Here is a 10,744-nt window from a genome sequence, read left to right as displayed (position 1 = left end):
CCTTGCCTGGCTTGGAGTCATGACTAGTAACTGCACCTGCTCTGTCTGACTGAAACATGCTGTGGAGACCTGCCTGCAGACATCACCACTAAGCCCTTTGGGGATGTGAAGAGTGATAAAGGGTGGGAAGTTCCTGGCTGGAGGTTCAGCTCATCTAGAGAAGACAGGTTAAGCCCAGAGTTCATTAGCTTCTGAAATCCTGATGTCCTCTAGAGCAGGGTGGCTGGTAGGTTTCATTGTGAGTGCCAACTCTGGTTGGTCATGGCTGCCCGAGGTTCTGTCCAGACCCAATGGAAAAAAGTGTCATGATGGTTAGTGGAGTCTTTGGGCACCAAAAGGAAGCGTCATGGCATGTATGGCCATGACATACATTCTATTTCTGTTCTAGGTCTATGAGGACTTCGGTGTCACAGAACTTGACTTTGCCTTGCAGGGATGGTCACTGGCAGGACTGTTTGATGTCTTAAGAGAAAAGCACGGGAGCACGGACAAGAAGGGTTAATTCTGGTCCCAGGTCTGCCAATAGCTGTGTTTGACCTTAGTTGTGTTTCACAGTTACTCTGAGAATGGGTCAAATGAACTAAAATTCCTTTTGTTTTTAAGAAGCTGTCTATTCATAGCCCATCCATTACATCTCAAGGCTAGAACAAGGCTTTGGGGATCCCATTTCAGCCTCTGGACATAATACCTTTCAGTGAAGATTGGGAATCATGCAAGTCTTAATGTCAGATACAGAATTTGATGTCAGGGGTCAATAGCTGATTTTCTAAGTCACAAACCATTTATAGAATATTGTGCCCATTCGTTCATTCATTTATCCATCTGCTAGGGGCTGGACACTGCCCAAGCACGACCAAGGAAGACAATATCACAGAGCTTAGAGTCCACCAGTACCATCCCACCCCCCTCAAAAAAGAAAGAGGAAGCAAGGAGGACTGAATTCTTTTGTATATAAGTGATGAGATCTGAGTGTAAACTGTCACGTATATTTCTTCTAACTTTGGTGAGGGATTGGTGTGCTAGAACAGAAACAAGTAGAATAGCTCAAGGACAACCATGCACCATTCTGTTTTGGAAAAAAAAAAATCACAACAGACAGGAAGGGAGGACATTTGAAGAAATGAAATCCAGTCTAATGCACAAGCCTATATACTTGTACGAAGTGCCCCTTTCCAGAGCCTCAGAATTACGGGCCAAGGCTATGAACAGTGACCACTAGAGCCAGGAAGTCAGGAAGGACCTTTCAAATAGGGAGAAAAAAATGAATGCATTGAACACACACCATTTGCCTGGAAAACTGGAAGTGTTTCTGGAAGAAGAAAATTTGGTGGGTGCACTTTGCTAACTTGTGACTGTCCTGCTGCCTCAGCAGGAGGTGGCAGAGGAGAATGAGGAGGTTGGCCTGATGGCCCAGGTCTTGACAAGAATTTGGCCAGTGGCAAGTGAGAATTCTGTAACAGCGTCAGGGACTAGCACCCTGTTTTTATATATGCTCACTCTTAGTTTCCTCATCAGTAAAATGAAAAGGTTGAACCAGATGATTGCTGAGGTCCTTTCTGGCCTGAGACTTGTATTTATGCTCCTTCCAGGAAATCTTGGGGATAAAACAAGGGTTGAGAATTCCTTGTCTGGTTTTGTGGATATAAAATCTAGAACTGCTAAATAGGGAGATAATGAGTCAAATTCTAACAAACTGGACACATTTTTGCAAACTATTAATAGTCATGTTCAAAATACAGTCACTGCCTTTCTTTCTATAGTATTTGAGCAAACTGTGCAACCTAAGATGAATCAGTTCAGTTCAGTCGCTCAGTTGTATCCGATTCTGCGACCCCATGAACCGCAGCACGCCAGGCCTCCCTGTCCATCGCCAACTCCTGGAGTTCACTCAAATTCACGTCCATTGAGTCAGTGATGCCATCCAGCCATCTCATCCTCTGTTGTCCCCTTCTCCTCCTGCCCCCAATCCCTCCCAGGATCAGGGTCCTTTCAAATGACTCAGCTCTTTGCATCAGGTGGCCAAAGTATTGGAGTTTCAGCTTCAACATCAGTCCTTCCAATGAACACCCAGGACTGATTTCCTTCAGGATGGACTGGTTGGATCTCCTTGCAGTCCAAGGGACTCTCAAGAGCCTTCTCCAACACCACAACTCAAAAGCATCAATTCTTCAGTGCTCAGCTTTCTTTATATTCCAACTCTCACATTCATAAATGACTACTGGAAAAACCATAGCCTTGACTAGATGGACCTTTGTGGGTAAAGTAATATCTCTGCTTTTTAATATGCTGTCTAGGTTGGTCTAACTTTCCTTCCAAGGAGTAAACGTCTTTTAATTTCATGGCTGCAATCACCATCTGCAGTGATTTTGGAGCCCCCCAAAATAAAGTCTGTCACTTTTTCCACTGTTTCCCCATCTATTTGCCATGAAGTGATGGGACCAGATGCCATGATCTTAGTTTTCTGAATGTTGAGCTTTAAGCCAACTTTTTCATGCTCCTCTTTCATTTTCATCAAGAGGCTCTTTAGTTCTTCACTTTCTGCCATAAGGGTGGTGTCACCTGCATATCTGAGGTTATAGATATTTCTCCTGGCAATCTTGATTCCAGCTTGTGCTTCATCCAGCCCAGCATTTCTCATGATGTACTCTGCATATAAGTTAAATAAGCAGGGTGACAATATACAGCCTTGACGTACTCCTTTTCCTATTTGGAACCAGTCTGTTGTTCCATGTCCAGTTCTAACTGTTGCTTCCTGACCTGCATACAGGTTTCTCAAGAGGCAGGTCAGGTGGTCTGGTATTCCCATCTCTTTCAGAATGTCCCACAGTTTATTGTGATCCACACAGTCAAAGGCTTTGGCATAGTCAATAAAGCAGAATAAGATGAATAGATCTCTGTAAACCATAAAAGGTCTCCAAGGCATGAACTGAAGCTTTCATCAAAACTAGGCCAGAAGAAAACAGTCAGTGGTGCCTAAAACCAGGAAAGAGCATTTATAAGAGCTGAGGGTGCAGGAGGTTCTAAGCATAATGCACTGACATTCAAGGGCACCTTTAGTCATTTCTACTAATGGACATAATGATAAAAGAAATGTGGTTGAACCCTTTTTGTGGCTAAGAAACAGTCTATGTCTTTTCTTCATATTTGAAGATGACTCAACTGATCCAGCTAGTAGGATATGTGCTGGGGGATATTTCAGGCAGCCTGTGTTTTGAAACATTCCCTCACTCACCCATTTTTTTCTCTCCAGATCATTCTCCCATTAACCAGGCGACAGAGGCTAAGTAGAGCTCTACATAGGGGACAGAATTTTATTTCCTGTCAAGGCTCCACGTCACAACTTTAGACAGCCTGATGTGATGTTAAAACAGATCCAGACAGCCTAATTAAGGGTCTGCGTTTAAACCCAAGGCTGAAGTTAGCCCCAAGGCTATCCAATCTGCTTATTTCATTTTATAAGACACAAAGAGCCAAGAACTTTCACTTATACTGCCCTTCTCAGTGGTTTTTCCTTCAGCCCTTAAAAGCCTGCTGACAGCCTGCTGGAGAGGTCCCTAATCTCTCCCTTCTGCATACTTCTTCTTTAGTGGAGCTGATGCTTCTGTGGTCAAAGTTCGTGGACAGCCTGAATTTTGGGGCCTAAGGAGAAATAGACTATAAGAGAAAAAAAGAGCTGTTCGTCCCTTCATTCAACCTGCACCTATTAAATGCAACCAAGCGCAAGATGGGATAGGCTTTGCCGTCTTGGAGGCCAGTCAAGGCACTAAAACCCACAGCCACATAAGATCTGTGTTAATGTCACCACTGCTGTCTCCAGGGAATAATGCAGGGGGTACCTGGAGTGAGAGCTGAAGCTAATCACTGAAGCTGCTCCTTTTAGGCTGGATGGATCCATGTCCTGTGGCAGGGATGTTTCCACCAAAATGGCTTGTGATTGTGATGGAGTGAGCACTGTCCTAACCCTTGCAGACTTCAGAAATGCTCAGCACAGTTACTCAGCAGCCACATGTTTGGCATTTGTTTCCTGCTTCCAGTTGCAATAATACAGTGTTCACTTAGATATCCAATGTCCACAAGGGTTTCATTTATTAACTTCCATGTGTAGAACTATTGAGAGATCCCAGGAATAAAGTAGGTGCACATAGTCTAATAAATATGTAGATAAATGCCATTTGATGACAATCCTGGACTTGCTAAACTCTGAGCATCTGCTGTGGGCAAGGTACTGTATTAGGTTTCCACAAGGCTCTACAGAATCTGCCCTTCCCTTCTCTCTGTGATCAGTAGGACCGCAGCTGCTACTACCTTCCTGCTGCCAAATAACTCTGCTCTTTCTCAAACCTGCCAGGTATGCACCCAACTTAGGGTCTGTGCATAGATGTTCCCTCTGGCTAGCACTTTCTTCCTCTAGATATACTCAGGGTGAACTGCTTTGCCTTTTTCAAGCGTTTGCTCAAATATCTCAATGAAACTCTGACCACCCTTCATAAAATCGTCCTTGCCAACTGCACTTCCCAATTCCTCCTACCTTGTTTTATTCTTTTCTGTTTTCCCATTGCACATATTGTCAATAACACACTATATGATTTTTTAAGTGTTGATTGTTTGTTTCCTCATTATAATGTGAGCACCATAAGAGGAGGAGTTTTTTTGGGGGGGAGGGGGAGGTATATTTTATTTACGGATAATCCCAAATGCCTAGAACAATCCCTGCACATACTAGGTGTTCAAAAAATATTTACTGAATGAGTGAATAAGGGAATCAGACACTTAATGCCCACCTTCTAGTGGGGTTGCACCTAAACCAAGTAAGACAAAAAGGGACTTTGCCATCTTATTCTAAAGTCTAAATCCCCAGGATCTAGACTCTGCACATTGTTTATTCACCAAATTCCAGGTTCCCATCACTCTCTCCTTCCCTGTAATCTTCCATTTATTTCTGATCATATTTAAAGGAAGTAAACACGCCAATGATCAATGACTGAAGACTATTCCGATACACTGCTAGCCTCCTCTCCAAGATCAGGCGGCATTTCCCTCAGGTCGGCTCCTCCCCGCCCCCGCTGCCTGCGGGTCTGTCCGCATGGCTCGTCTTTCCATTCTCTTCACTCTCACTCTGTGGTCTCACCCACGATTTCATCTTTTCACTCCACGGAGGTGATTCTTAAATCTCTATCACTTCAGTCCAACCTCTTCTCACAACTCTCATCCTGGACTCCCTAGGCCTACTCACACGATTCTATTCGCATGTCTCCTTGCTGTGTAGAAGTAAACAGGTCTGAAACAAAACCTCTTGTCTTCCCTTTGAGACTGGCTTCTCCTGACTTTCTACTTCCACTTGGGCAGTCATTGCCTCCCATTCCCTAGGCTCAAATCCTGGCACAAGCTTTGACTCATCTCTCTAAATGGGTCCCACCCTCACCTTGATTCCTAACTTAATCTGTTGCCAAAACTTTCCCTCTTTCTTGAATCTTTTCTCATCATTTCCATTGCTCATATCAGACTCCTAACTGGGCTCTCAACTCTAACCATTTTAGAATTAGACAATCAAGCTAGTTAGTTTTCCTAAAGTGCAATTCTGACTTTGTTACTCCCTTGCTCAGAAATCTTCAGTAGCTCTTCACTACCTACTTTAATAAAGTACAAATTCCTTACCCTAATATTTAAGACCTCCAAAGACTGTTCCTTTCTCAGTTACTCTTGTGTCCCACTAACTTCCTAAAATTAACCCTCTTCTAAAATCAACCCACAGGTTCAAACCCCAACATAAAGTGTACTTTCTTGCCTCTGTGCTCATACTTTTCCCACTGCTAGACATTCTCCCTTCTTCTATTCAAATTTTTTTAACATGTCAGTGTCCCTAATGAGTCCCATCCCCCTTAACTTTTTTGAAATTCCAGTATTGTTCTAACCATTTTCAGGCAGGCACACATATACACATACATATATAACCATATATATGTCTGACTCTTTTGCAACCCGATGGACTGTAGCCTGCCAGGCTCCTCTGTCCATGGGATTCTCCAGGCAAGAATACTGGAGTGTGTTGCCATGCCCTCCTTGAGGAGATCTTCTCAACCAAGGGATCAAACCTGTGTCTCCTGTGGCTTCTGCAATGCAGGCGGATTCTTTACCACTGAGCCACTGGGGAAGCCCCTAAATCAGTCCATATATGTATGCTTTTCTGCAACTTGTCTTTTTTTCAATTAAATAAAATTTGTGCATTTTTCTTACTGGCGCATATAGATTAACCATATTCTTTTTAACAGTTGCATAGTATTCTATTGAATGGATATACCATAATTTATATAAGTTCCCTATAAATGAACATGTAATTTTTAGGGCTTTTTGTTGTTGATGTGTTTGTTTTCTAAATCAGTGCATAGTGAATGTCTTTGTACATTTTTCTTTGCATACCTGCATAAATCTGTATGACAAATTCCCATCAGTAGCATTATTTGGCCAGAGACTATATACATTTTACATTTTAATAACTGTTAAATTGGCCTCCTAAAAGTTTGTACCAGTTATACTTTTACTTACAAGTGACTTTGAATGTCTATTTCTCTAACTCTTAGCTAACCAAAAGGTGTTTAAACTTTTTCATCTTTGCCAATTTGATAGATTAAAACAAAAACTATTGTTTTATTACTTTCACCCATCCCATCTCCATTTATTACCCTCTTGGCTACATACAGTTTAAATCTCAGATTAGAAATACATCCCCTTCACAGATCCTTCCCCATCTAATTTCTCCCTTCCCTTAAACATCCACAGCTTTTCTTTCATGTTGTTCTCATATTGCTTGAATTTTAGTGACTAGTTCTATACATTTTATTCCTCTGACAGCTGTAGTTTGCAAATTCCTTGGAAGTTAGGATCAAATCTTACTCATAGAAACACTGAATGTAGAGACAAAACAAGAATTTCAGGAACCATATTAACCAAGTCTCTCATTTTTACAAATAACCACAGTATTAAGTCTTTGAAGGATGCATTACTGTTCAAAGCCCATTTCTAGACACTCAATTCGTTATATTAATTCAACACACTAAATTTATAAGGGAAACATCATTATCCCGGTTCACTGATGAGGAAACTAAGTTCCACATGATTTACTGAGAAGAGTGCTTTACTCAGAGCAGGTCCAAGACCAGGATCCATCGTCCTGGCTCCTTTCATCCTCCTTCCACTGTATCTTAGTTGCCTTTCTGGTTTCCCTCACTCCCTCAGCTGCACATAAATATTTGTGAATAAAACGACTTGGGGGGAAAAAAAATTGCCGGGTGTTGTCTTCATCGCCAATACTTTGTCCACCTGATGCGAAGAACTGACTCACTGGAAAAGACCCTGATGCTGGGGACAGATTGAGGGCAGGAGGAGAAGGGGACGACAGAGGATGAGGTGGTTGGATGGCATCACCGACTCCACGGATACGAGTCTGAACAAGCTCCAGGAACGGGTGACGGACAGGGAGGCCTGGCGTGCGTGGGGTCGCAAAAAGTCGGACAAAACTGAGCGACAGACTGACTGACAGGAGCTTAAATACCTGCGATTAAGTAAAGCAAACCTGCTGAGCACCCAGGAGGCAAAGCTTCACACACCTTTCTCCCAAGACAGTCTCAATCTTTCGCTCCTCGCCCAGTGACCTCCCCGCAGGACCAAGCAGAGTCAGGCTCCAAGGGAAGCACGGCTGCGCACGGCCCCTTTAAGGCTGCGGGCGGCGCGTGCCCTCAGTTCTTTCAAACGGACCAATGGGAGGGCGATGGGCGCTCCGCCCAGGGCCAATAAACAGCGCGGACACTGCGGGGTGTGCGGCGGCCCAAGCGGTTTCAAACGGCTTAGAGCAGCCTCTCGGTTCTGGCCCGGCGGAGGTGAGTGGGCAGTGGGCCCGACCCAGCCGCCTAGGCCCCTCAGGCTCACGAGTCGCGCGCGCGGGGCGGCCCCTCACGCCGGGCGCGGGGGGCTTGGGGCTTCCGCGGACGCGCGTCTCCCTCGGCCCACAAGCCCGGCGGGTCTGAGGCGGCGGAGCGGGGCGGCGGCCGGGGGACTGGCGGCAGGGAGGGCGGGGGGCGTGGGCGCTCGGGTGCGGCTGCGGCCGCGGCCGGGATCCGGGTGGCCGGAGCGCGGCCCGGCGGGGTGCGGGCGGCCGCGCCCGAGGGATGGGGCGGCGCAGGGCCGCGCCCGGCGACTCAGGGTGTTGGGTGCGGGCGCCGGGGGCCTACGAGCCGGCCCTGCTACGGCGCCCCTCGCGTAATTGTCAAATGAATGAATGAGAGCCGGCCTCCTCTGGCTGTGGTGATTGTGAAGGGCCCTGGTCGCCTCGGAGCGTGACAAGGACAGTGGTCCCGGGGCCTGCCCGCGCACCTGTGCCCGCCCGCGCACCTGCGTCCCCGCTGGCTTGCTGCGATTTAAAACGATTCGGATCGCATCGCTCCGCCCTTCCGCCTGGCTTTCGCTCTCAAGGTGTCAGTAGAGCTCAGGTATATTTCCAGCTCTGGGGGACCCATACAATAGCCAGCAGTGTAGGCTGATCAGGCCTTGCTACTTTAAGGTGAGGGCTCGGTAAACTAGATTCTTACTTTTTAAGCTCTAAACCACTGTGGCTGTTGAGATAGCTACCCTGCCATCGTGGTAATTGTCAGGCCGGATTTAAACGCGTCCGTTTTTGTTTCTGGGATAGAAAATGGTGAAAATCGAGTGGCCAGAGCGGCTGTTAGGTGTTAGAAAATACACTCGTGTTGATGAATCTTAGCACTGAGTTTTTCATTCAACAGCAATAGAGGAAGAAGAGGTTTTTGCAGAACTTGCCCCAAATTTATGCATGGCTCCAGTTTAATTCTTATGGGACTCAAGGCTTCAAGTGTTGGCCCAGAAATGCTCCCTGTCTTATTTTATGCATAATTATAGTAATTGAAAACTCATTTTGACAGAGGTGAACTCCTCCTTTCTCCATTTTTATCACCCTGAAAAGTCCTTCTTTGACCTAAAGAGCTGATAATGACGATAACAGTCTTTGAAACTTAAGAAATTGTAAAAGATTTGGATTTTTCTTAAATGACTGGATAAACTGTAATGTTTTTATAAAATGACATGGAGAAAGGTGAAATCAATATATATTTGCCAACATAAACATAATGGGTAAACACATGAGAAAAAATTTACACAAGTTTTTAAAGTTTGTTCACTCAGGCAACAGCAAGCAAAAATATTCCTTAACAATAAACTGTATGATTTATTACTTTAAAATTTTTGATCAACAGCTTAATTTTAACAGCAAAGTTTTAACTGCAGTAAATTTGAGTACCCTAATATTATGAACACTGTCTTAGGTTTTGGGAAAGCAATTAAAAATAATAAATGTATTTAACAGTGCCTTAGATTATTGTTTAAAATCTTGATGGGGAAGGAAAATTTTTCTTTATATTGGAGCAAAGTCAAGTTCCTTTATGCTCCTTTGTCTTAATGGAGTCTCATTCATTCATTCAACAAATATTGATGCCTGCCATGTGTTAAACATCGTTCTAAATTCTGGGAATACACTGGTGAACCAGAAAAAGACAAAGCCCCTGACCTAAGGGAGTTTGACAGTTTTATCTCTCAAACAGTTTGCTGTCATTTCTATAATCCCTCTGGCCAGCTCTAGTCCTTGAGCAAAATAAATGCTCAGCTACTTCTACCAGCAGTAGTTAACATTTACTGAATATTCACTAGGTGCCACGTTTTATCTTTTTTAATTCTCACAACCTTTTACAGATGAGGAAACTGAGTCTTAGAAAGCTTATGCAGCTTGCTCAAAATCACGCAACTGGTAGAACCTCAGTTTGAACCCAAGTTAGTCTGTCTTCACTGCCTTTGCACATAACTTCTGGCTGTACTGTGTAAAATAATGAGATCTGTTCGGGAGTATTCAGGATCATTTTCTGGGTAGACTCCCCCTCTTGCCGTTTTTTCTTAAATACTTCTGTCAGAAACATAATGAGATGTGAGCCACAGGCATGGTGGGTTTTAGAGGGAAAGTGGGGGGACAGTTCAAAATACCACATTTACCATATGAGAGATGGACAGTGGTGACAGTGGGAGATAGGACTAAATGGGGGCATAGAGTTTAGATGTGGATCTAATTATGATTGATGAATTCCTGGTGATCAGTGTTGGAGAGGTTTGAATTTTTAAAAATTTTATTTCAATTAGTGTTAAATGCATATTTGTACCTGTAGACTTCAGGATATATTGCTTACCTTGTTTCTATCAGGGCAGTTGCCTTGCCCACTTGATTTATCTCAGATACTTAAAAGTTACTCTTTTTGGCCTTTGTGTCTGTTCTCTCTGTCTGGAACTTCCCACCTGCTCTACCCTGCCTCAAGCTTGACTTTGCGTATAGGCATCACTCAGGTCTCAACTCAAAGTTCATCTCCTTAAAGAGGAATTTTCCAAGCTCCAATTAGTGTAGCCCTCTTGGTCATATTTACCTCACTTTTTGTTTTTTTTTAAACTTTATAGCATTTATTGCTATATGATAGGTCATTCATTGTTTGCTTGTATATTGTCTGATTTCCTCACAGAAATGAAAGCAGGGCACAGGAGCATTTTTTTTTTTTTTAATCTGTGAGGTTATTTCAATGCCTCAAGCAGTGCTTAGGACAAATAAGGTGGCCAGAAAATGTTTGTTGGCCAAAACTGGCATAGTTTTCTCCATATAATAAAGTGTACAACTAACCAGTATTTTTGTGTCTTTGGATAT

At 43.9% G+C, this 10,744-nt stretch overlaps 1 protein-coding gene across 4 annotated transcripts in view; it reads left to right on the top strand.

Annotated features, from left to right (window-relative positions):
* The first annotated feature begins 7,801 nt into the window (after positions 1-7,801).
* The window catches only part of CKAP5 (cytoskeleton associated protein 5), a 97,538-nt gene continuing 94,595 nt past the window's right edge, over positions 7,802-10,744 (top strand). For all 4 annotated transcript variants that reach the window (XM_055423982.2, XM_055423981.2, XM_055423980.2 and 1 more), the window contains exon 1: positions 7,802-7,874. The gene's annotated coding sequence lies outside the window, so the exon portion shown is untranslated. The remainder of the gene's footprint in view (positions 7,875-10,744) is intronic.

Source organism: Moschus berezovskii, chromosome 14 (genome assembly GCF_049115385.1).
Source record: "Moschus berezovskii isolate FMDL1 chromosome 14, NW_MosBer_1.0, whole genome shotgun sequence".
In the NCBI taxonomy this organism is placed as follows: Eukaryota; Metazoa; Chordata; class Mammalia; order Artiodactyla; family Moschidae; genus Moschus; species Moschus berezovskii.
Note: the sequence above shows the minus strand (reverse complement) of the source record. Positions and strands in the feature narration are given on the sequence as shown.